This window comes from Solanum dulcamara, chromosome 8 (assembly GCF_947179165.1).
Source record: "Solanum dulcamara chromosome 8, daSolDulc1.2, whole genome shotgun sequence".
Lineage (NCBI taxonomy): Eukaryota > Viridiplantae > Streptophyta > Magnoliopsida > Solanales > Solanaceae > Solanum > Solanum dulcamara.
The window spans coordinates 70922446-70944894 of record NC_077244.1 but is presented as its reverse complement, the minus strand read 5'-3'; positions in this window follow the sequence as shown (position 1 = coordinate 70944894).

Here is a 22449-nt window from a genome sequence, read left to right as displayed (position 1 = left end):
AGACCACTACTAAGGTCACGAATGACGAGATGAACCAACTAGCTAGTGAGCAAGGCTTATCACCTAGAGGCATTCATCACAATCCAAAATTTACAACTATTCGTGCTTCTATTAGCAGACCAAACACTAGGCTCCACAACCTTAGATCCCATCAATGATTAACACAATTGTATGGAATGCAAGAGGTATCAATACCAAAGGAGTCATAGATAGACTAAAGTCGCTCAAACATATCCATCAAACGTCCATAATTTCCATCCTAGAACCTTTTTCTAACAATGCTCATCTGCAAAGCTTTAGAATCAACCTTGGTATGGATGGGTCCACTTGCAATCCTAATGGCAAGATTTGGATCTTCTGGACTCAAGATGTCGATTGTAAAGTTATTGATGTTGACGACCAATAGATCACTTGCGAGGTGAAACACGTAGAGCATCAAAATGCATTTCTTATGACATTTGTTTATGGAAAATGCAAAGATACTCTTAGAAGGCCGCTCTGGGATATGCTCCTTCACCATGCTCCCACTAACCTTCCTTGGTGCACAGTTGGAGACTTCAATGTCATTACCTCCACTAATGAGAAACTAGGTGGAATCTCTTATAACATGCGAAAAAGCTTCGAGTTTATCAGCGTTATTGAAGCTTGTGCCCTTACAGATTTAGGGTATCATGGCTCAGACTACACTTGGTGTAGTCAACGAGATATGTATAAAAGAATTTGGAAGCAACTCGATAGAGCTATGGTGTCCGATAATTGGTTAGCCGTTATGCCTCACACTTCAATTACCCATCTTCCCTCTACTGGTTCTGACCATAACCCTTTACTAATAGAGATGAATGCTAGGCAGGATTCCGCGATTAAATATTTTAAATTCTTGAATTGTTGGGTGGATAACCCTACTTTTCTCGAAACTGTAGAGTCCTGTTGGGGCAGACCCATGACAGGGAATCCAATATTGTCCTTCCACCAAAAAATGAAAAGACTTTCCTCCACCCTTAGCAAATGGTCGCGAGTGGAATTCGGCGACATTTTTGCCAAGGTTAAGGAATATGAAGAATTGGTGAAAAGTGCCAAAGAAAATCTGATAGTGTCCAATAATGAAGAGAACAGGATGCAATTGCATGCACTCAATGCCGAATACATCAGATTTCTTAAAATTGAAGAGAACATTCTCAAACAAAAAAGTCAGCTACATTGGTTCAAGGATGGAGATGCTAACACCAAGTATTTCCATGCTCTAATCCGTGGTAGGAGAAGGAGACTGTTCATTCACAAGGTTACCAACGAAGAGGGGGATTAGATTCAAGGCGACGAACACATTGCTAGAGCAGCATGCGATCATTTTCAGAAAATATTTACAGGTGATGAGTCTCCGATTCCGGAGAACATCTTGAATTACGTTCCTAGAATGATCACAAATGCTCAGAATGAAAACCTTCAAGCCACGCCTACCATAGAGGAGTTGAAATAGGTGGTCTTCTCTATGAATCCTAATTCTGCAGCTGGTCCGGATGGTATGAATGGAAAATTCTTCCAAGCTTGTTGGGAGATTATTTCGGAAGACCTACTAGCAGTGGTTACTTCTTTCTTTGGGGGGTATGCTATTCCTAAGTTCTTTTCTCATGCCTGTTTGATCCTGCTCCCAAAGGTATATCACCCCAATACACTCTCTGACTATAGACCCATTAGTCTCAGTAACTTCACCAATAAAATCATATCAAAACTCATTTGCCTCAGGCTTGCTCCGATTCTCCCCGGTCTTATTTCTCCCAATCAGTCCGGGTTTGTAAAAGGAAGAAGCATCTCCGAAAATATCATGCTAGCACAGGAGATTATCCACGATATCCGAAAGCCTGTTATTGGCGACAACGTGGTTATTAAGTTAGACATGGCCAAAGCATATGATATAGTCTCCTGGTCCTATACTTGTCTGGTACTGAGAAGGATGGGCTTCGGTGAGACCTTTATTGATATGATTTGGCGAATCATATCTAACAACTGGTACTCTGTTATCGTTAATGGGTCTAGACATGGTTTTTTCCACTCCACTAGAGGGCTCAAACAAGGTGATCCTCTTTCTTCCGCCTTATTTATTTTGGGAGCGGAGGTGCTGTCAAGAATGTTGAATAGTCTTCATAGTTACCACTTCTACCGTGGTTTTCATATGGAGAAAAGAGGCCCACAGATTAATCATTTGAGTTTTGCGGATGACATTATCATCTTTTCCTCCGGAAGGAGGGAAATTCTTCAGATTATCATGAAGACCTTGACTCTGTATGAAAAGACATCGGGGCAGCTTATAAACAAGAATAAGAGCCACTTCATGATGCATCCCAGTGCGCTCCAAGACAATGTGGAAACGGTGAAATAGGTTACGGGTTTCACTCAGAAGCATAGTCCCATTACCTACTTAGGATGCCCTCTGTACATTGGCAGGCAGAGAGTCATGTACTACACGGACATGGTCTCTAAGGTTGTCAACAGAATTAGAGGGTGGCACTCCAAAATCCTCAGCTACGGCGGTAGAGCTACACTCGTGAGATACGTACTTCAGTCGCTCCCCATTCACCTTCTTTCGGCCATTACTCCCCCCCATACCACTCTCAAACAGATTGAGAGAGTCACCGCTGATTTTTTCTGGGGGTGGAAGGATAACAAGAAAAAATACCATTGGGCTTCATGGAAAAAACTTTGTTACCCTTATGACGAAGAGGGTATTGGGTTAAGGAGAACTATAGATGTGTGCAAATCTCTCCAGTTAAAGCAATGGTGGATCTTTAGAGCTAAACCAACGTTGTGGGGTGAGTTCCTTAGAGCCAAATACTGTCAGAGAGCCAACCCCATCATCAAAAAATTCCATTCTGGCCAGTTGCTTGTGTGGAAACACATGATGCACAACAAACACATTGCCGAACCTCACATTCAATGGAGGATTCACTCGGGTTCATGTTGTTTTTGGTGGGACGATTGGCTAGGTATCGGACCCTTAGCCAACTATAGGCAGGAGTTGGGAAGACCAAGCAATGCTAGGGTGGCTGATTTTCTTATAGATGGGCAATGGAACATCGATATGCTAAATCAGTTGGCACCAGCGCAACTCGTTCCTCTCATCACTTCTTCCACACTTCAGCTGCAAGGAAACACACCGAACCAGGCCATTTGGAAGCTGAATACCAATGGGAACTTCACATGCTCCTCGGCATGGCAGCTTGTGAGGGAACATAGGACCAAGACACTTTCCGACCATTACACTTGGCACAAAAACATCCCCTTTAAATGCCTTTTTTTTGCTGTGGAGGGCTTTTAGAGGCAAGCTGCCAACGGAGGAAAAGATTATTGCATTTGGTCATGTTTCCACTCCATGCTATTGCTGCCACAACCCAGGTCCGGACACCATAGAGCACATTTTCAACACGGGCCACTTCGCTATGAATATTTGGCGCTACTTCTCTGACTCCCTAGGCATAAAGCATGAAGCCACACCCCTCAAATCTCTTGTTATGAGCTGGTGGCTTCACAAGTACCGCACAGAAGCTCACAAACTTATCCTTCACTCCACCCCAATATTTATATGTTAGAATTTGTGGAAGAATAGATGCGGGAGCAAATACGGGGGAAAGATTTCTAGCCTGGCGAGAGTGAAATTTGTCGTTTTCAAAGACATCTCTAATCTACTTAGAGTCGCGTACCCCTATATCCATTGGCCTTCGAACTGGATCCACACTATTTCCTGCATAGATACGTGTGCTCATAAAATGAAGATCACCCAAGTCTCGTGGACTAAGCCACAACTCAGTTTCGTTAAGCTGAACACTGACGGAAGCGCGTTGGGTAATCCGGGGGCAATTGGGGGGTGGCATCTTAAGAGATCATATGGGTAGATTCATCTTCGCCTACGCCATACCGTTAGGGGAGGGAACCAACAATCAAGCCGAACTAGAGGCGGCAGTTTATGGGCTTAAATGGTGCATTCAACAGGGCTTTCAGCACGTTATCCTAGAAGTCGACTCGGAGTTGATCACTAAATGGATCAATCATCAGACGAAACCTCCGTGGAGCCTTCACCGGGTAACTCATGACCTTGTTGTTATTTCCGAATTATTTGTTTTCTTTTCTTGCAGGCATGTATACAGGGAGACAAACTTCACTGCGGATGCTCTCTCCAAGCACAGTCACACTCTTACCACTCCAGGCCACTACACTACCCTCCAGCAGCTACCTCGGGGTACACGAGGATACTACATGCTAGATAGAGCCGGCCTACCTAGCTTTAGACGGAGGAAGACCAAAAGGATTAAGAAGCCTCCATGATCTACTACTTGTGTTGCAGCATTGGATTGAGCGCCCAATTGCAGTGTTTGTCTCCATGTTATATTTTTAGCCATGTTATTTGATGATCCTCGTTGACGCTAAAATTTTGTTGTATATAGCTTTTATGAGGATTCATCCCCAGTTTTATTTAGATTTTTCCTTTATTTTATGTAAAGGGCGAGTCTCCCTTATTTATGCTTTCCTAGTTTCTTTGTATCGAGAGGAGTCCTCTTCTTTAGGTGCATAGTTTCTAGGTTTCCTTTTCGTGTGCTTGTATCGGGGATGAGTTGGCTGACCTTAGTAGGATGGCCGACTTATGAACCACCATAGGATTGGAGGTTAGGTTTATGTCCCCCTCCGTGTATTTTTCTGTTTTATGTATAATAAGGCTTGGGGGTGTGCGGCTCAACCCCTGGCTGTGCACGAGAGGTGGGAGCCTCGTGTAGGGTCTGTTCCCGTAAAAAAAAATAAAAAAAATTAGTGGTAATCATGATCCACTTAGTTATACTTTATCTATCAGTTCATTGTGCTTAGTAGTTTGGAAAAGAATCTATAAGTTGAAATTACAATTTAGGATAAGAATCTATTATTGCTTAAGTTATTAATTTTTTGGAAATCTTGCAACTTCTATCTGTAACGAAAAAAAAAGTAATATGTAGACAGAATTAAAAATAATTGTCCAACAACAGCATATTAGAAAATGTGATAGAAGCCAGTTGATAGCAACTCCGTCAATTTTTTCAACAAGAACTGAAGGATCAGTTTCAATCATTATTAATACATGAACCATATTCAAACACTTAGTAGTTAAATTAATGAAACATGCATGACATGACCTTAGATAGGAGGGTGTGAAGGACCCACATTAGGGTAGAAGACTAGTACATAGTCTCGTTATTTTTCGGTATTAGTAGGCACATTAGCGCAGTATAATTTCTTGTGCTCGGATTTCTGTAAGTATTTATTACTTTCTGTACTTTCTTTACTCTATTTTACTTGTGTCGCTTTCGTTAATTGCTTTCACATATCGCTTTGAACATATTAACCTTATCTGATCGCTTGTTATACTTTTATTGAGCCGAGTGTCTTTCGGAAACAGTCGTCCTACCTTGGTAGGAGTCAGGTCTGCGTACACTTTACCCTCCCCAGACCCACATTGTGAGATTTCACTGGGTTGTTATTGTTGTTGTTGCTTAATTGATGATTTTCTATTAATAGGAAGTTCAAAGTAGAAATTGAGGACAAATTGAAAGTATTGAAATGAAAATATGCTCACATTAAAAAAAGATAGAAATGATTGATACAATGCATTTTTTGAGATGAACAATAATTTGGAGAAGATGAAGAATTGCGAGAGAAAAGAGTACGAGATGAAAGCGAAGAAGCAAAAATTCTATTTCTGGAAAGTATATCTCTTATATGTAACAGTTGAGTATTTATTGTTAATATTGTAACTAACTCTTTAAAATTAGTTAACTATTTACTTTAATGAAAAAGACTAATATTTATATACCCTTGAAAGGCTAAATTACATTGCCTTTAATATTTTCTCTAGAATTAGGTGGTGCAAACATATAGTACACCTATATTGATATTACACTTTACTTAGTCATTTGATTAGTAGATTCACTTGTTGTTTTTCAGTAGAAATGTATTAAGTTTTGATCATGCCTTTTTGTATTGTTTTCTTACAAAGTGACAATTGATTTTTATGTGATTTTTTTTCGCGAAGTACTGGATTGACAACAATCTGCATTACAGATTTACTGTCTATGTGCACTTGAACAGAAAAGTTTATCTAAACTTCAATCTTTTTGAACAATCTTAAAATCCAAACAAGTTTCACAGTTGTACATGTCAAGCTTCTATACTCTGCTTCAACTGAGCTTCTTGAAATTGTGCTTATTTTTTTTTTTTTTCAGAAAATTAAAGAGTCTCCTATCTTTAAAAAAAGAAAAATTGTTACTGATTTTCTAGAATTAGAACATGATATTCAGTCAGTATCATAATAGGCAAGAATTTATTTTTGAATTTAATTTGATAGAATTATTCTTTGTTCAAGCTGATTTTTCACATATCTTATTATTCTCATATCAACTTCTAAATATGATCTCTTGAATTGACGAAGAAATTGATTTAGTGTTTGCACATTGAATGTTATATGATCTTGTTATAGTACGATATAGTAGTTTACCTATTATCATTTATTATCACTGACATAGATTAGTAGATCATTCTCCACTTAGTTTGAACTAGAGGTTTTTATCAATTTGTCTAAGTCCTCAGTAGTTAACTTCACATTCACTTGAATTGGAGTTGTAACTAATTTTGTAGCTTCTAGATCAAATTGAGAGATCAGCTCAACAATGTACTTTATTTGGTGCATTAGGGATGTCTCCTTCAAATCTGACAAACTCAATGCTAACAAGTAATAAGTATCTGAATTTATCCAAGCCTTTTATTTTGAACTTTGGAATTAGAGATGTTTTGATTTGTTTCTATGAGACTTAGATTGCTTTCAATAACTAACATGCCATCAACATAGATAAGAGTACTACCAGTTCACTTCATTTTTGTTTGTAAATAAAAGTGATTATATCGTCTTTGATGAAATTTGAATTGCATAACTATTTCTAAAAGCTTTGCATTTCATTGCCTTGGTGTTTGATTAAGATAATAAAGGGATTTGAGAAGTCTACACATAGACTTTGTCTCTCTCGACTGATAAATTTATGAGGAAGATCTTTTATTTATCTCATCTTTTAAATATTATTGAAGAAATGCATTTTATACATTTATTTGATGGATGTCAATGTCTGATAGCAATAGTAGATAAAATTATCTTATAGTAACAATTTTAACTATAGGTGAGAATGTTTTTAGTAGTCAATTTCTTCATATTGATTATTGTCCTTTGCCACTAATCTGGCCTTGAAGTTTTCTACTTTCTTAGTAACTTAGTGTTTTGTTTTGTAAACCCACTTACAGTCATTAGGTTTATTTTTTTCAATTGACAGTAAAACTACTTTTCAAGTATTATTATTTGTCAATGCATCAATATGTGCCTTCATGGCATCCACACATAATAGATCCCTAACAACTTCATTATAAAAAAAAAGAGTTCAGTTTTCTGCGAAGTAGTAACAATAAAAGCTTGATAAGTAAGAATTAGATGATCATATCTAATGTAGTTGGCTAGATTATAATGAGCTTTTGACTGCATCTACTAGTAACAAAATCATTTATCTAAAAGGGTGATGCTTTGATTCTAAAGAATCTTCTAAATAATGTTGACTAATCAATAGTACTTTCAATAACAATGATTGGAACACTTGAAACTTCAGAATTTTAACCGTGTTCTGTTGAATGAATATGAAGTGTGGAGCTTGTATTAGCAGTATTCTGATCAGTAGAATAGTAGGTGACTTTGATTGCCTCTACTACTATACTTTGTAGGAATATCAACACATAATAAAAGTTACTCCAACAAACATCCACAAATGAAACTTAATTATTCTTCTCAACAATTTTAAATGAAAAGACTTTTTTCTTGAATTCAATATTTCTATTGACAAAAAATATTTGATTAAATAGATCATCAAATATATACTTTTTGTGGTAGTTGGAGTATCTCATATGTACGTCAGTATTGAATATAATGAATTTGAGTCTATCTAATTTATTTACCGTCTTACCAAAGCATAACATCCTAGTATTCTGATGTGCTTAAATGAAGGAGTGACTCCATGTAATATCTCACAAGGATGCCTATAGTTAAGGATAGAAGAGGACATTCTATTTATGAGATATCCAACAGTTAGAACACACTAATGCTAAAACTTAACATGAATGTGACCTTGAACTTTAATAACCCTACATACTTCAAGTATATGCCTATGTTTTTTCATCCATACCATTATTTTGATGGGTATAAGCACAAGATGTTTGATGAACTATACCTAATTGCTGAAACATAAAGTTGCATAGGAGTTGACAAGCTCAATCCCATTATTTATTCTAATAATCTTAATTCTTTATTTAAATTGAGTGAAAATATAAGTCAAGAAATACTAAATAACACGTACATCAAATTTTTACTTAAGTAAAACAACAATCAAGTCATTTTAGAGAAGTCATCAATAACTGTCAGAAAATTTTTATTTTCATCATATGTCGCACTCTTATAGAGCGGCATCTCTAACTATTCGGTTAGCGTCTTTCACTTAATGAATCACGCCTTTTTTAAAACATTACTATTCGTGAGTGCAGATTCGATGATTCATGCCATGTCGGATGAACAAGATATGCAGAAGAGGGGGGGGGGGGCTTGCCTCCTTGTTCCCTTTTACTTATGCCATGATGCTCATGGGCAGCTTATCTCTAATTGGATTTCTTTTTCTAACTGAATTTTATTCCGTTAAACAGATTGGGCTCACAGAATACGAGTGAAGAGCTAAGCCCATATATTAAGATGTAAGAGCAACATTTAGTACTCTTTATGAAGTTAGTAGGAGAAGATAATCATATTAAATTGCCCTTAATATCTATGCTCAAATGGTTTAAAATATGAGTCTATAAATTAGTGTCAAATTAATTAAAAGGTCAAATTTGCTTTAGCATCATGTTTTTTGGGAAGAACATTTGCTTTCACTTTTATAGAAAAATACTTTTTTCAACTTCTAATTCTTTTAGTAATTTATCTCACCACGTTATTTATTCTTACGGATACTTGGGACCTTTTTTGGTTAAGAATATGGACACAAAGGACTAATCCAAGAGGCATAAGTAGTGCAAATTTTGACCTCGCTCATCTATTCTACTATATACGTTGTCATAATTTCATGATGGTAACTTGATTTTGGGTTTTGTCGAGTCTTCAACAAATACCCTATAACATACAACGGTCATTTAGTTTACCAAACATGACCTAAGTAAACTATTTATACACTCGATTATATATAATGTGTATATATTATGTATATTACATGTATAAATATGTATATATTTATAAAAAAGGATCACATAAATATTATCTTTAAGATCCTAATTTTACAATACATAAATTTATTATTAATTAATTACAAAAATATAATTTTTAATTACAATATATAACAATTTGAGTGGCCATAATGTTTTTGATGATTTTTTATCTAATTAATAGGTTTTTCACCATTAAACATATTCCTTATTTGATATATTTACTACTGGTTTTTCGCTCTCTGTTCAATTTCCTTTCAATCTTTTTTTTGAGGAGATTTTATTTTTCAATTCTATTTCTCTTTTCTTCTTTAGCGATATTACATCGCCATTGTTAGAAAAAAAAATATTGCCATTTCATATGTTTTCTTTATACAATTTTTATATTTAGGTCGCAATTTTTAAAATATTTTTATGTATAAATGGTCATATTTTGGATGTTTTTTTATACGAAATTGCTGAAACTCAAGGGGAAAAGAATAGTTCAAGTTGGAGATAAATCAGGATGTTAGGTTCTATTTTCAAATATTTTTTCTCTACATAAATAGCCATATTCTAGAGGTTTATTTGCACAAATCACGATTTTGTTCTGAATTTTATCGTAGAATTATTATATTATATCAAGTATTATTTATTTTTCAATTAATATTGTAAAAAATAAAAGTACATTATATATATAAAATGGTGTACAATGTCGTATAAAATTAATATTTAGTATAGATGTTGATTTAAAATTTATCTCCAGCAAAAAAAATTCTTCCACCAACTTACTGATTTTGCTTACACGTACATACCAAAAAATATTAGGCTTAAAACTAAGCTTTTTTATATCAACAATTAAATTCATATATAAAATGATTTACAGGTTTAATATTGGTGTCCAGTTTATTTGTTATTATAATGAATGGCCTATATCAAAAATAATGTGTATAATGAGTCATAAAGTTGATATATGTTATATGTTTCAAAGATACCATGCATCACACCATAATCTAATCAAGTTTGTACTATTTTTTTAACATCGTCAAATTTATTAATTACTATACCAGTTAGTACGAATTGATCACCAATGTTATTAGCAATTAATTTGTATAAAAACATGATCCACAATGCGGTGTAATGATGATTTTGTTTACTACCTCTCCGCAATAACATACTATTTAACCAAATCAACCATTTATACCAACATACAAACACAAAATAAATTTACACAAAAAAATCATTCAAATTAAATCATTTTCGCAAATTATTTTATTTATAATATCATATTTTAATCCAGAATTTTAAATAGATAACGATATTGGTTTAACTAAAATTATCGCAATTAATGGAATACAAAACCTTTACGACAATCAAACTCGAAATATAAACAAATCTTAAAACTGAATTTAATAACAATTTTTCATTTCAAATCACTTTTTCATCATTTACCTGTTATATTACTTTGGGCGATAAAATCGATTATCAGATAAGAATTAACCATGAATAAATTGAGAGTTTACTTGTGGTTAGTATAAGTGGTATTGTGTTTATGAGAGAGAATGTATTGTATTGAAATTTTGATGGAGAATTGTGGGAGTTAAAAACGGAGTGAAAGGAAATTAAGGAATGAATATCTAACTTAATAGTTAATTGTACCTTTGTGCTTTTAAGAATTAGTGTGTTTTTTTAACCTAAGTTTGTTGTGTTTGTCAGTATTCTATTGCTATATTTGGAAAAAAGATAAACTATTATTATATTAAAATTATTTTGTTGCTTAAATTGTATATTTAGATTTTTTTCAAATTATATTTATATTAGTATAAAGTATATATTATATATACATTATGTATATATTTTGTTAACTAGACAGTCTAAAAATATTGGACAAGTTAAGAGTAGCCAAAGCTCTTCTATTTTTTTTTATTTTTTTTTTTGGCTTCCGTCAAGAGATTCCTGTTCAGTTTATAACTTTAGGCCATGTTGTATCTCCATCCAGATTGGTCCTACAAATTTCAAAAGCTACCAAATGGATCCACTTTAATTTCTTTAACATCTAGTAGTACAAATATATAAGAGTCATATTACTTTGCCACAAGAGTCCAAATAAATAACTCCACTTTTAAAACTTTTTAATTATGAACAGCTAATTAATATTACATACAGATTCACTAACAATAAATGCATTTCACTCACTGGAAATTTGCATGTACCTGATACTCATTAATGACCATTCGATAAGCAACAAATTAAAAATCAAGCAAACAAACAAATAGTAAATCTCTTTGTATTGGATATGTTTATTACTATGAATTCACTAAAAATTTTTTCATAAAACGATAATGTATAACCGTTTTGTATCAGATACACAGAGCAAAACGGCTGGATACATACCTTTTAACATTAGATTTCTTTACCTTCAAATTAAAGTTATGCTTTATCTTATATTTCGTCATTATAAAGATCAGTGTAACTTTATCCTTATACAATTGCTTCTCCTTTCTTTACCTCTGTATTGTTTGAATGAGTTATGTAATTTATTACTTCCAATTCAGGAATATAATATTTATCATTAATTTTTTATTCAACCACATCAAGAGCTTGGGTATCCTTTTCTGAACTTCCTATACAAACAATTCCGTTGGATGAAGCATCAAAGCATTGTATCTCTTCATTAATCTTGTCAGATGTATCAATGGACAATGGATACATTAAAAATCTAGTCTCGTTTCTTTTCACCTCTATATACAGTTTTACTCCCATGTTGTTCCTAATTATCATTGGAGATGAATTGCCTTCTACGATGTTTTGTATTTCCAAGTTTTTCCTCGTCTCATCTCTTCAATTCAGCTGCAATGGCGGCTTTGAGATTCACAAAAGAAATTGTTTGTCCAACAACTATTTCATCACCTTTGTATCTCTAATAACTCACCACGCTTTCTCAAATTCCTGAATGCCTCAACAAAATCGATACATTCATTATGTATCAGCTTTGACTTGAATATGTAACGAATTTTGGGATCAATTGGGGAGATGAAATTTTGAATTCTGAGAAGCTGTTAGGAAGGGAGAGATCGATCAATTAGATTAGCGTGATTTGTAGAAACTGAAAAATTAAATTTTATGTTTTAGTTCTCTTTTTGGCTCAACTAATGACCAATTCATTGATGTATCCGTAATAATGTATCCAAATTACACAGGACGTATACGAATGAGCATATTTTGAAGGAATTTTTGTAAAATAAAAAAAAATAAAAATATGATGTAATTAGCTCCTCACACTATGCGACTCTTAAGAATTTTACAATTTATATTAACTCAAAGTCATGATTATCAAGTCTACATTTCCATTTGGGGACCACCTTAAATAGGATCAATTTTAAATTTTATGAAACACATGTTGCCTCTCACTGGCACATGTATAAGCTAAGCAATTTTTCTTTTCGATAACATTAGGAAATAAACTTAAATGCATTTAACATTGAGAAATCATTAAATTAAAAAAATGGACCTTTAGTTCAACTCTAACAAAAAATGGACCTTTTACAAGATATAACCAGAAATAAGAATTTTATCCTGTCGATCTCCTAAAAAGCTAGCATGGGCATTTTATTTGAATATTAAAGCATATATAACAAGGCATTTAATCTACTGTAATAAACTTCATTATATTATAAAATAAATTAACCTAGCAAATTAATAAGAAAGAGAGATAGTAAGGAAAAAAGAGAGTTGAGAGAATTCTGTATATATCTATGTATTTAATTGCATAACAACAATTGGTACTTATAGTCACTGCAAATGAAGAAAATGTAAAAAGTTGGGGGACAAATATGGGTGGAAAAAAAAGTGGACATGGACATTCACTTGTACAACACTCCCCCTTGGATGTCCACGTGTAATGTGCCTCATTAAAAACTCTACAAGAATCAATATTCATAATTATCCAAAACATCCATAGATGTTGTGTGTCGTTAAAACCTTACTAGGAAAAACCCAGTGAAAAAGAGCCTAATGAAAGAAAAAGAGTACACACATTTGGTAATACGCCTTGAGTGTTGCCTCATTAAAAACCTTACCAGAAAAACCAATGGGACAAAACATTGATTAAGGGAAAAAGAGTACAACGTGTATTTTACTCCTCCTGATGAAACCTTCATTTGGTATTTTGGAGACGACGCATTTCAATCTTATATCTTAGCTTCTCAAAAGTCGATATTGGTAATGCTTTTGTGAATAATTCTGCAAGATTATCACTCGAATGAACTTGTTGTACATCAATATCACCATTCTTCTGGAGATCATGTGTGAAGAATAATTTTTGTGAAATATGTTTTGTTTTGTCTCCTTTTATGTAGCCACATTTCAATTAAGTTATGCACGCGACATTGTCTTCGAATATAACTGTGGGTACTTTAACATCATTTTTCAGGCCGTATCTTTCTTTGATGAACTGTATCATCAATCTCAACCACATACATTCTCTACTTGCCTCGCGAATTGCTATTATTTCAACATGATTTGAGAAAGTAGCAACAATAGACTGCTTTATAGATCGTCATGATATAACAGTTCCTCCATATGTAAATAGATAGCCTATTTAAGATCGAGCTTTATGTCGGTCTAATAAATAACCTGCATCTACATAACCAATAAGGTCTGCACAACCTTGGTTAGTATAAACAAACCCATATCAATAGTACCCTTTAGGTATCACAAAATATGTTTGATGTCATTTCAATGTCTTCGCGTTGGGGATGAACTATACCTTGCCAGCAAATTAACATTAAATATTATATCAGGCTTGGTTGCGTTATCAAGATACATAAGTGCACCAATAGCATTGAGATATGGTACTTCAGGACCAAGAAGTTTTTCATTCTCTTCTGGAGGTCGAAATGGATCTTTATCCACTTCAAGTGATCGAACAACCATTGGAGTACTTAATGGATGTGCTTTGTCCATGTAAAATTGTTTTAAAATTTTCTCAGTATAGGCAGATTGGTGGACAAAACCCCCTTTTGTTAAATATTTAATTTGCAGACTCTTCCAAGATCTTTCATCCTAAATTCTTTATTTAGATACTCAATCGTCTTTCGGACCTCTTGAGGGGTTTCAATGAGATTTATGTCATCAACATAAACGGAGAGTATAATAAACTTTGATTTTGTTTCTTAATAAAAACACATGGACAAACGACATCATTTATATAACCTTCATTTATCAGTACTCACTAAGGCGATTATACTGCATACGCCCTGATTGTTTCAGACTATATAATGATCTTTACAATTTGATTGAGCACATCTCATGAGACTTAGTGCATGGTTCAGACAATTTTAATCCTTCTGGGATTTTCATGCAAATTTCATTATCAAGTGAACCATAAATGTAAGCTATAACTACATCCATTAGATATATTTCAAAATTTTTATGTACGGCTAAACTAATGAGATATCGAAAAGTTATTCCATCCATAACAGGTGAATATGTTTCTTTTGACCCGAGGTCTTTAAGAGAATCCTTGTGCAACAAGGCGTGCCTTGTATCTTATAATTTTATTTCTCTCATTTTGTTTTCGCACAAAAACTCATTTATAGCCAACTGGTTTTATACCTTCAAGGGTTTGGAATACAAGTCCAAAAACTTCACATTTAGCAAGTGAGTCTAATTCTGATTGAATTGCCTTTTGCTATTTTGCCCAATCACATCTATGTCGACATTCTTTGATGGATTTAGACTCAAGGCTTTCACTATCTTACATGAGGTTAAGTGCAACATTATATACAAAAACATTATCAATCGTGATTTTTGATCGATCTAAATTTATCTCATCACCGGTAGAACTCATTGAAAGTTCTTCGTACACTTGAGTCTCGGGTTCACTGATTTCTTCAAGAATATGAGGATTACTCAAATCTTGACCTTCTTCAAGAGGTTCTTTTGTCGTATCATCTTTATTATTCCTCACGCTTCTCTTTCTAGGACTTTTATCCTTCAAATCCAATGGTCTACCACGATTCAGGCGTGTTTGGGATTCAGAAGATATGATACTAGTAGATGGTCTTCTTTGGACATCAATCCGGATAGACACATTCACTACATGGATATATGACTTAGTTATTTATTTCAAATCAGTAAATGCATCTAGCATTTGATTTGTTATTTTATGTAAGTGGATGATCTTCTGGACCTCGTGCTCACATGTGCGGGTACGTGGATCAAAATGAGATAGTGATAAAACTTTCCACATAATTTCTCTAGGTTCCTTTTTCTCTCTCCTAATTGTGGAAAAGTTATTTCATCAAACCGATAATCTGCAAATCGAGTAGTAAATAAGTCTCCTATCAACAAATCAAGATAGCGAATTATGGAGGGTGAGTCAAACCCAACATAGATGCCCAACCTTCGTTGAGGATACATTTTTGTTCGTTGTAGTGGTGCTACATGCATATATACTGCACAATCAAAAATTTGTAGATGGGCTATATTTGGCTCATGACCAAATACTAATTGTGACGGAGAGTATTTATTATAATTTATCAGTCTGATACATACAAATGTTTCTGCATGTAAGATGGCATGACCCCAAATAGTAATCGACAATTTTGTTTTCATTAGTAGAGGTCTCGCTATCAATTGTAGGTGCTTGATAAATAACTTTGCAAAGCCATTTTGAGTATGAGCATGAGCAACAAGATGTTTAATTTTTATCTCAATTGATAAGCAATAATCATTGAAAGCTTGGGACTTAAATTCTCCAGCATTATCAAGGCAAATAGCTTTAATTGGATAATTTGGGAATTACGTCGTTAATCTTATTATTTGTGTTAATAACTTCGCAAACGTCAGGTTAGGAGATGATAAGAGGCACACATAAGACCATCTTCATGATGCATTTATTAGGACCATAAAATATCTAAACAATCCACTAGGTAGATGAATAGGTCTGCATATATCTCCATGTATACGTTCTAAAAAGCTAGGAGTTCGATGGCAATCTTCAGGATTGATGGTCTGGCAATTAATTTGCCTTGATAACAAACAGCACAAGAAAATTCATTATTCGTAAGAATCTTCAGGTTCTTTAACGGATGTCCAGTTGAATTTTCAAGAATTCGTCTCATCATTATTGATCCAGGATGACCTATTCAATCATGCCATAACACAAATATATTTAGATTAGTAAACTTCTGATTTACGATCAAATGTACTTCAATTGCAGTAATTTTTGCAGAATATAAGCCAGACGACAAAGTTGGTAATTTTTCCAAAATATATTTCTGGCCTGAGACACTCTTGATTATACCAATGTATTCAGTATTCATTTCATTTAGTGTCTCAACATGATATCCCTTTCTATAGATATCTTTAAAACTTAACAAGTTTCTTAGGGATTTAGAAGAGAATAGTGCATCTTCTATAATAATCTTTGTCCCCTTAGGCATAAATATAGTATCTCTTCCGGAGCCTTCAATAATTTTTGAAGTACTAGAAATTGTAGTAACATTTCCTTTTTTTAAGCAAGTAGAAAAAAATAATTCTCGTCTTTAAAAATGACATTAGTCGTCCCACTAGCAATTACACAAATATCCTCGTGATTGATTATTGATCCAAACAAAAATTGAGGCATATCCATATTTTTCTTCAAAAAGAAATAAAGTAAACATTATAATTTAAACATGACTCATTATACAATTTTTATTCATTTACATGAATTAGAAAAATATAAATATATTATTTAGTATAAAAAAGAAATTATTTAAATATTATTAGGCTTATCAATATTCATATTTCCTTATGGGAAATTGAAGAAATCGACTGCATCCAGATATATAGGCTCAATATTATCTTTAGAGATAAAGTTTATTTTTGAATTATTTTCTACTATTTTCAAGGATGCCTGATATAGCTGAATCAGACGTTTATATGACCGTCAGGTCCGTGATCAGTGCCCCATACCTCCACGTCTATGACATATATACTTTTTGGTTTTTTTTGGTATAACTTCTTGCTTTTTACTCTTCTTTTTATATTGCTAATCATTTCTCGGTGTCAGCCGAGTATCATGATTATAATTTCTTCTTCGACCACGACTGGGGTCATGACATTTTTCTCGTTGGTTATAGTTTGTCTGATTCACTTTATGGAGTGACAAAGAAACAACGAGCCGACTATCATGATTTTTTATTAACAGTTCGTTACGACATTCAGCAATAAGAATGTGAGAAAGTAATTCAGAATATTTTTTAAAACCCTTTTTGCGATATTGCTGCTGCATGAGTATATATGTTTTTTCAAGTTTGTCTTGCTCAGTGATTTGTTTTTCGCATTAATTTAACTGTGCTATAATTCTAAACAAGGCAGAATTATATTCAGTTATATTTTTAAAATCTATTAATCTCAAATTGAGCCAATCATGACGTGCCTGTGGAAGGATGACCAACTTCAGGTGGTCATATCTTTCTTTTAGATTCTTCCACAGTTTAAGGGAGACTTTTAATGCGAGGTACTGTAATTTTAACCTCTCGTCAAGATGGTGGCGGAGAAATATCATGGCTTTGACACGGTCTTGACTAGATATCATATTGTCATCTATGATGGTGTCTGCCAGACCCATCGATTTTAGGTGTATTTCGACATTTGGTGCCTATGATGAGTAGCATTTTTCAGATATATCATGAGCAACAAATTCAAGTTTAGATATATTCGATATTTTAAGAAACTAAAATTCTTACCCTTTTGTTACTTTTTTAAAATAGCTCAAAGTAATGGAGACTCGTGCTGATAACGTTTTATAAAATAAACCAACTTAGCAAATTAATAAAAAAAAAAGATAGTAAAAAAAAGAGAAAGTTGAAAGAATTCTGTATATATTTATGTATTTAATTGCATAACAGCAATGACTATTTATAGCCACTATAAATGAAAAAAACGTAAAAAAGTTGAAGTATAAAGTTGGGGAACAAATATGAATAGAAAAAAAAAATAGACATGAACATCCACTTGTAGAACACGTGGCATATATTTGGACACATATTTACATAGAGAAAGAGAGACACACACATTTATTAGGAATATTATCTTATCCTAACTGCCAATAAATAATTAGGTAGGCCAGATGAGGTTTAATTTTTTGCTTGACTTCTTATGATGTCATGATCAAATGAATCTTGTATTTATTCTCCAAAAGAGAACATATAATATTTATTTGAGTGCCTTTATCACAACGAATAGTTAAGGTGAAAGTATATGTTTCCTTGTTTGAGCTAATTAGAAGGCCAAACTATATATTTCTGTCTTTTCATATGATTTTAATGATTGTGCATTTGAAAAAACGTAAAGCGGATGCATATACCTATTGTATTTATTGATAGATGCAGAGAATCTATCTAATCAAAATTTCATGAGTGAACACAAAAAAAAACAAAAAAAACAAATTAGGTGGAATGAACTTCGAGTATAAAAAAAAGAAGCAAAAATCAACATCATGATCAATTTCAAGCTGGATGAGAACGTAAACCAATGTAACATTATATTTCGAAGATTTATCTGTGCGTTTATTCATACCTCATCATGTGCTTATACTGTTTTATGATTTCTTTTACCGATATTGTTTGTTACAAAAACACAAAAGAACATGTTTTTTTAGTGTAAAACACTTTCATTTGTCTCTGAATTTTAAGTTCTATATGATGTAAAAAGTTTGACTAGTTTGGTACCTAGCTTTTTTACAAATTTATTTTATATTTTATGCCTTTTATTACTAAAGATATAGTATATTTTTACATGTAAAGATCTGAAAATAACACACAAAAACATACAGTATTATAATATTTTAGACATAAGATGAATGATGGGATTTGGACAAATTAAAGGGCCTGATTTCGTGCTAAAGATTCCATCTGCAGCAGTTAATATATTCCTGTTGACAACAAGTTGAGTTTTTGGTCAAAATCATTCTTAAACTATACTCCAAACTTGATTTACATCTTTAAAATATTATTCTTAGCAAAAACATCCTTTAAATATTTAAAATTTAATAATTTTCATCCTTCTACTAGAATTATTCAGAAAACTAACAGATCCTACAAAAATCAAGTCATCCATTTGTATTTATTATTTTAAAATACGCCAAAAATATTATCGTGAACTTTTTGGGCAATTAAGTTTAGCATTATGCAAAAAAATTTAATTCACAATTTTTTTCATTTATTTTTCATGTGGTTTAATATTAAAAAATTATCAGTTGAAATATATTTCTTATTAACTGAATCTGCTTAAGCGGTGTTTGTAAGAGACTCCCACTTCTAATAATGGAGAATGAAACTCAAATGCGAGACATAATCAGAATTTTGATTAAGAACTCAAATGCGAGACATAAATAGAATTTTGATCACCTTAATATCAGATTGCACCAAAATATTATTGATCTAACTACAATTTGACTTTAAAAAAGGTGAAGATAATTAATCTCCGACTTCTGTCTGCTGGTAAAAGAGAAGAAGAGCAGATGATGTATCTTCACACCTTCCTAACATTTCTTGTTTCATCAAACAATGGTGTCCACGATTTTTAATATTTTTTTTTCAGGAGCTTTTTATAGAAGGTAACGAATTATGTAGAAAAACTTTTTTTTCATAGGAATTGCACATGTTTTTGTAGGATCCCTTAATAGTTTGACAATATCTAACTGAAGGATGAAAATTGCTAACTTTCAAATACTTGGAGGAAGTTTTTTGTCAAAAAATATATTTTAAGGATGTAATTTAAGTTTGGGGTATACTTTAAGAATGTTTTTGACCAAAAACTCTCAACAAATTAGCCAACTAATTGTTTTCTGGAAATTTATTTTTAAATATCTTATATTTGTTTGATCGTGAAATTTAATTAGATTTTAAAAATTTAATTTTCAAATTCTCAAAATTGGCTCAGACTAATTTTTGGATTCTTGGCACTTCTACTGATAAAACTTTAAATTTTATTCTTGTAAAATATAAATTCAAACGCAACTTCAAATTTCAAAACTTAAATTTTTTAAATTTCAACTTCAAAATCTACAAACTAAACGAGAGCATAGCTCCATTAATTAGTTTAATTTGGAGCATGTTACGCTAACTTTATATAACTAATATTCTTTAATATTGGTCAAACTTTGTTATAGATGTGAGTCAAGTCGATATTCTATATATACTCAACTAATTGGCGTCGTTATATGTGAATTTGTTATATTTTTTATTCCGTTCTGTGCTAGTAATTAGTACATATAATATAATGTCTTTGGTGTAATGGGTTCTTACAATCTCATTTTTATTAGTACACAACATACTAATTATCAATCTAAAAAGACCTTTGACAACAACTAGACCTGTTAATGTAAGCATAATTCTAGTTGACATTGCCTATATTATATGTTTCAATTATAAATTTGAAAGAAATTATTAGTATGTATAGTTTTTTCTATCAAAGAATTATCGATAAATAATTTTAATTTTACTTGTTTGAATGTAAGTGAATCTCAAATCTGAAACCCTTTGCATGTCTGTGATGAGAGGGAGTTGACCTTCTGGGTCAAGTTCGTCACATGAAATTTATCTCTTCTATGTGATTTATAAGCTATTAGATAAAAATAAAATTTGTCTTGTACACATACAAAAAATAATGATTGTTGATTTCCTTTATCATAAAAAAGTAAAGTAAATGGCTCAAATACTACTAATTAGGTAATAAGTAAGTGAAAGCTTGCGACGGTGACTGAGTTAGTGCAGCAGGAGTTTCCCTTAAAGAGTGATTGAATCACACATGGTCCATTCTTAGTCGATCGAGTTGGAGGTGCGAGTGTTTGGATCACCTCCACATGATCCATTTTCATCCAACTCATTACATTGTATTTATCTAATGCAATTTACATTTTCTATATAATTTACTAGCTATTATAAAAAATAATTTATTCAATGCACATCTAAAAAATAGTAACTAAGAATTCTTGGAATTAAAAAAAAAAAGGTGCAAGCAAGTGATTATCCAATTGGACTACACAATTCGCTCAATAAATTAAACAATAGTAGTAGCAGTAGATTAGACTAAGGGGTTGTTTGGATCATGGAATGAATACTTAAACATAATACATACAATCTATTATATTTTCTTTATCCCAATCAATTTATGAGTTATCATGTTCCAAAAAAATGGCATATATTTTTTTATTTAGAAATAATTTAATCTAATTATTTTAAAAGAGATGACTTAATTATATACATCTATAAATTATTTTAGAAAATAAATCTCAAAAGTTTTTGTTTTCTTTTTAAATGTCGTGCTTGGTCAAACACGAGCACATTAATTAAAAAAAAGAATAATACCAATCATATAAGAGCATACCACAACTATACAATTTTTTTTATATCCTTGAAATTATCTTTACTTGTTATAACAAACAACATATTTTATTTTCAAAATTATGACTCTTAGCATTGTTTTTTTTAGTGTGTATAAAAAAATAATGGAAAGACTCAAAAATGCCTTTAAACCATGTGAAATGAATAAAAATGTCATTCCTTTTAATAGTTTGATCTAAGAATATCCTTATTATTATTTTAATGGTCAAAAAGAAATATATATATATATATATATATATATTTATTTTTTAAAACACATTCTTTTCCTAATGATGATTTTTTTATTAGAAAATGAGAATCCTGCTTCAATTTGAAAAAGGTTAAGAAATAAAAATATTTTCTATTTTATTAAAAAATTTAATCGATATCTAAATGAAAATTAGTGGCGGAGTTACTATGATCTTATATATATATGACTTATATTATCAGTTAAAAAAATACATGAATTTATTCTATTTAATTGTTAAAATAAGATTAAGAAGAAAAAAGATTATTACCAACTTATTTATTAGTTAAAGTGATTTTAAAAGAAAAGAAACAAGAATAGGGTTCTTTAAAAGTAATTTTTTGATTGGAATGCCCTTATAGTAACCCCGGTATTAATTTTCATGTACATATAAATACAATTTTTTTTATAAAATAAAAAATATTTTATTTCTTAATATTTTTCTAATTAAAAAAAATCACCATAGGAAACGAATGTGTTTAAGAAGAAAATAAATAATATATTTATTTGAAAAAGGAGCATTTTTGACCCATTAAAATAACAATAATGATATTT